Source organism: Cygnus atratus, chromosome 5 (genome assembly GCF_013377495.2).
Source record: "Cygnus atratus isolate AKBS03 ecotype Queensland, Australia chromosome 5, CAtr_DNAZoo_HiC_assembly, whole genome shotgun sequence".
Classification (NCBI taxonomy): Eukaryota; Metazoa; Chordata; class Aves; order Anseriformes; family Anatidae; genus Cygnus; species Cygnus atratus.
The window spans coordinates 25,182,696-25,188,695 of NC_066366.1; positions in this window are offsets into that span (position 1 = coordinate 25,182,696).

Genomic DNA, 6,000 nt, shown 5'->3' on the forward strand with positions numbered 1-6,000 from the left:
GAGCGGCGGCGGCGGGGAGCAGCGGCGGGGAGCGGGGCGGCGGCGGCGGCGGCGGCGGCGGGGCCGGGGCCGGGGCCGGGGCCGGGGCCGGGGCCGGGGCCGGTGCGGGTGCCGGTGCCGGTGTCGGTGTCGGGGCGCCCCGGCCGGCAGAGCGCCGCTGATGCGCAGCGCGCCGGCAGGGCGGCTGCAGCGCCGCGCGGGGGGAGCCGCGCAGCAGCCCCTGCCCCGAGCGAAGCGAGGCGTGTAGGAAGGAGAGCGGGCGGAGGGAGGGAGGGAGGGAGCGAGCGAGGGAGGAGGGAGGAGGGAGGGAGGGAGCGAGGGAGGGAGGGAGGGAGGACGGGGAGAGTGCGTGTGTGCGAGAGGGGGGAGAGGCAGGGGAAAACTGCCGAGAGCCGGAGGAAAAGTGCCACAGAAGCCCGGCCCCGGGTTGGTTCGCGCTAGGTTGTTTTAGCGACGAAATACCTTGCGATTAACCGCGGTGTTTAGCGGCTGATTTACGCTCTGAATTATTTATTTAACTCGCCGGCTATCGCCGCTGCCGAGAACGGTATGCGGGGCCGAGGGCACGGAGGGCTGCCGGGGAAGGGGGGGCCGCGCAAAGTTGGTGTTCCCCCAGCCGCCGGCCGGCTCGGCGAGCTCCGCGCGGCTCCGCGGCCAGCCGGCTCCTGAGCGCTCCCGGGGCCGGGCAAAAAGTCCCGATCCGGGGCGCGGGGAGCGCGCCTCGTTCAGCCCGGGGCTGGCACCGCTCCTCGCCAAGCGATCGCCGCGACCAAGCCCGCTGTGGATGCCGCGGGGGGGTGGGAGGAAGGGGGTGGGGGGGTGGGAGGAGGGGGAACCCCCTTTTGGTTCTGCGCTTAGGCTGCCAGCCTTTGAAAAGGGCTTAAAACCAAAGTCACGCTCAGGCTTTTGTAGGATGGATCCAGATGTTCCGTAGATTTGGGGTTGCATGTTCTCGCTGAGCGGATCCGTCGGGGAGCGATGCATTCGCGTGTGTTACGGTTCTGGACTTTGCTGTATATCGACGTCGCGCTTGTGGAATGTATGCTGAAGTATTAGCTCGGTAATGCCTTCTAATGGTAGTGCTAATTACAGTAGGGTTATTTAGCAAATTAAGCGAGATGCTGCACCCCCCACCCCTGAGCACCAAATGAACTTTTCCAAGCGCGCGCACACACACACACACACACACACTCACACACACTCACACACACACACGCGTTAATTTTGGTATGTTCCCCTCGCCCAATCGCTTTGCTGGAGCTGAAACATGCCTTACCTCAGAACAGTCAATTACCAAAGCTACCCGGGATCATCAATCATGGGGGATGCTTGAAGTTTAGGGGAGGAGCGATGGTCAAACTATCGATTGCTGCAGTTTTGTCCTCCCCAACCCCCCATCCTCGTTCACGGTTCCCTGCACATAAAATCTAAAACAGACTATCCCGTTAATAGTGGGATTTATCAATGATTATGTACCCGGTTGTGAACGTGGCCTCATACATAGATGGCTTTTAAAAATACACGGCAGAAAAAAAAATGTGATTTGCTCAGTTAGCGTTTGTTCTGGTTTGTTTTGCTGCTCACGATGAGGACGGTGATTCTAAGATTTTTATTTTTATTTTTTGGAAACTTTAAGAAAATGACTCAGGGGGCAGTTATAGATATTTGGCCTGATTTTAATAGGCGTAGGGAATGAGCTCCAGAGGTCAATAAACCCCTCCAAAATGATGAATGATTGAGTACCTGTGATGATGATAGTGATTACCGGAGCAATTAAACAGTTTGATTAAATGAGCCATCATAACAATGATGTCTGCGGGAAATCAGCCCTCACATATAAAGAAAGATAGTGTGGAGGGCTGACAAACGCCAGTGGGCATTCCTGCGTGTTCCGATAGCGCCGAGCCCCGCAGAGCGGGCTCTATTTACAGATATGGGGCGAATGCGGAGAAAAGTCACTCTCCTACTTCTAGCCAGAGTTGCACCCTGCTTTAAAGCCCGCCAGAAGCCGGAGAGCAGACCCGTTTGTCTTTTCCTAGAGGATCTCTTCCAAGATTAAAGCTAGTCCTAAGAGCAACCGAATTGCTGTGACTGACTTTCACGGGACTGTAAAGAGAGGTGAGTAAAAAAGCCCTTAGTATGTAGATCTCTTTCAAGCAGTGGTTAAGTCGATTCATTTCGCAAGGAAAAAGCCAGTCTTCCTGTGCAGTATTTTATACTCTGTCGTATAAATCGGTAACGTAATTCAAGATATTCATGGTAATGAATGCTTGGCTAATCCTTTGGGTGCGCGGAGACCTACAGAGCAGTAGGTTATGCAAATCCTTTCCTACTTTTACAGCTGTAGTTTTCTAACAGATTTTTTAAAGAGATCTAGTCATCAGTGAATGCTATTTTTTTTCTTCATCTCCTTCTTCCACCTCTCACCCCCCCGCCCCGAAGATGCCAGATTTCTAAACTTCCGAGGAATCATTTCATTGTGATAAAGCCCATGCAGCCAGCTTCGAGGACATATTTTAAATATTTGTAGTTTCCAAACTTATTTTTTAACCGAGGCAGTGAAAACCCAGAGCCTTGCCTCCTGAGCTGTACAAGTGTGTCTCATTTCAAACAGTTTCGGTATCACTAAAGAAGAGCTCTTTCCTTGTAACGTGGCCGTGCAAAAGTAATCTAGTTCCACTGAAAGCTCCCTGTATTTGTTCAGACTGCAAGCTGTGGGAGAAGTTCATCAGTTTTCTTCTCAAAGCGAAGTTTTTCCACGACTTGTCTCCCATAGGAGAAGGTGCTTCATTGCTCAGGACGTAATTTTAGACTCGATTTTCTTTTCGTAATTCTGCTTTTAACAGGAGCGCCTGTAGATCTTGGTTCTCTTGAGTAAGGGATTGTTAGAGAAAGCAACCTAAAATCAAAGCTGCAAAAAAAGCAGCCAAAGATTTTTGTAGTGTTCAATGCTGCTCCTTTCACTTGTTCAGTTTTCTTTTTTTTTTTTTTTTTTTTTTTTCCTTCACTAAACTAATTAACCCCCTGCGTTGGCTCGCCCTGCTGTGCATGTGTGTAATCTGGGACAGGGACCAACTTTTAAAAATGATTTTAACTTGATAGAAAGTGAAATTTCATATGGTAAATGAGGGGCTTTCATGTTCCTCTTGTGTCCTTTTTTTTTTTTTTTTTTGGTGAAAAGAGTTGAAGCCTTTTTCCTCTTCTCTATCCCAGTGGATTAACGCACACAGAGAACGTGGTTTATAAAGCGCTAAAGTTTAGCCATTAAAGAGGAATCTCAATTTAGCGCCCTTAAGTGAAAGTACTCAGCTATTAACAAAGATGCTGTTAGGAACTCGGAGGAAAATGGGATACGTACGTGCAGGGGGTGGGGGCTTCTACAGTCTTAGGTCATTTATTATTTACTTTTTTTTTTCTAATTTTATTTTCAGCCTTGTGACATATTTCCTTTTAAACTCAGTAATTCGGGAAAATTAAATTGGCTAATTTCCATTTCTCGTGCATCATTTTCACAGCAAAGGCTGTTTCCAGGAAAAGAGTAAGAGACGAGAAGAGACGAGTCGGTGGTGGGTGTGTTTCTTTCTTTTTTTTTTCCCTTTTTTTTTTTTTTTTTCTTAGATCAGCTCAAAAGTCCAAAGAGAAATGAGGTGTCCGGTATGGAAGTGCATCTCAGTCAACAGCCAGCTCCTTTTGCCGAGGCTGGAAATGGTTTTAACAGGCGGTAAAATTTCATCTTGTGGTGTCAAATTGGGGTCAGTTTGGGGTTAGCGCTCTCAGTGTCCGAGAAGGAGCTGTCCAGCTGTGTGGGGATTCATTAAGGGCAAAAGATCCGTTTCAAGAAAAACAATACAAAGACAATCAGAGGGCTAAAGATCCTCTTCAAATCGCATTTTACAAGTGCACCAGAACAAATATGGACGCTGAAACCTATTCCCTTCAAACTCCCAAATCGGCTTCTTAGCCCTTGCAGGGAGTGAGAGAGAAAATCCTCTAAAACTTAAGAAGAGTCTGTTTTCAATCAGCCTTTCCGAAGTGTGGCATCTTAGTCCTTTGCTGGCTTTGAGACATGCCTCTCTCGCTCGCTCGCTCCCTCTCTCTCTCTTTTTCCACAGCCTTGCAAAAGCGGACGATGGCACAACAGGTAATATTTCAGATTTCGAGAATATATTCCACCGGGTATGTTAAGCCGCTGTTTTGTGTGAGTGTGCGCGCAGTGTGTGTAGCGGGAGATTTAATGCAAATGCAAAGTTTGGGAGGGGAAACGAGCTGTGCTTGCACCCCTCGGAATTTTTCTGCACTCCTTGCAAGCAACGCTGTGCTCTAATAGATAATTTAGGGGAGATTTACTTCACGGTTCCTAGCATTTGTGGAAAGCACCTATTGCTAATCTGGTTTATTAAATTCGCGTGGTTTAAATCCTCTTAGCATCCCTACATCTGTTAGAACAATTGACGCCTTGCTGCAGGGACAAATAACTTGAACCTTAATCTTGTTTGTAACTTTATTCAATGTTTGTTTGTTTGTGCCTCGAGTTCAAGTATTTGGGGGCTATGCCATTGTCTTCGGAAAGACGTAGCCTACATTTACAGGCAGACCCCACAATAGACGGGCTAAGGCTTCTGCGGACCAGGACGAATAATTTGGAGTGTTTGTCCTGGCGTTTTGTCTTGGGCTGTCGTTCTAGGAAATGTGTCATATTTAATGAAGAAAGCAATCCGCGTGTTAAAATGCGTCTCCAGGGTTACAACATAACCGTGACCCCGTGGTAAAATCCACGGGCTTTTTTCTTTCTGTTCTGCTCCCAAGGCGATGCGTGGGGTGCAAACAGCACCTTTGCAGTTTTATAACCAGCATTATTCCACAGATCAAACTCCTGTCTCCGAAATCGCTCCTTGCCACGCTCCACCTCGCCTAGGACGGGCGGCTCTCACAACTTGAATCACTTTTTCCTCGTCCCAGCCCACTTCGCTTCCCTCCGGCTTCCCGCAGCCGCCGGGCTTTGGGGGGGCCGCCCCGGGCGCCCCCTGCCAGCACGGCCCCAGCGGGCGGCGGGGCTCCCTGAGCTGCTCCCCCCGCGCCCCCCGCCCGCCGCTGCGGGACGGGGCTCTCCGGCAACCCGGCCGGTTTTAGAAATGCGTCCCGGCCCGAAAGTCAGTGGTAGCCCATCGCGGTGAACTCTGCTTGACCTCCCCCGATCTTTGGGAGCGGGATTAGGAGGAGGTTCATTTACTTACCTGTTAACTTCCCTTGCGACTCCCTTCCTTCCAGCCCTCCCCCTCCTCTTTCAAAGCTCCTCCGAGCACCACCGGAGCTCGGGGCTCGCTCCCCCCTCCCCAGCCCCTGATCACCGCCCCCCCCGGACCGGGCCGCGGGGCTCCGACCCGGCACTTGCGGGATGCCCCGGGGCCGTCCCAGCCCCCGGCGACGGCGCGGCGGTGCCATCGGCAGCCCTCTAGCGCTATCTGGCGGGGCTCCAGCGCGCTCCCAGCCGCGCCGCGCAGCCTCTCGCAGGGCCGCTGCCGGGGGCGCGGAGGGGCGCGCATCCCCTATGCCGGGCGCGGAGCGGAGCCGCCGTCCCCCGGTTCCGCGCCTCCAGGTCCCGTGTGGCCGTGGGGGCTTGCCCCGGGGGTCCCCTCCCTCCCCGCATCCCGACCCGGCGGGGGGAGGCCGGGGGAGAAGGGGAACCCAAATGTCCGCCCCCCTCCTCCCGTCCTGCGTTATCCCTGAATAACCTACGCGCGGGGGGGGTGCGGAGCGCTAGCGTGGAAGGAGAGCCGGGCTGCTTCTGCGTCGTGGGCTGGGAGGTTTGGGAAAGTGAAGACCATAAACAGCCAGCGTGTGTATTTCCTTCGTAAAGTAGAAGGACAAAAATACCTGTCAGGGTTTCCCAGTAAGGCTGCTTCTAGCAGGGTAGTTAAAATTCTAGTTTGCATTTGTTCGAAGGAGCCTGAAGCATTAAAAAATAATAATAATAAAAAAAATAAAATAAATCCGTCTTTG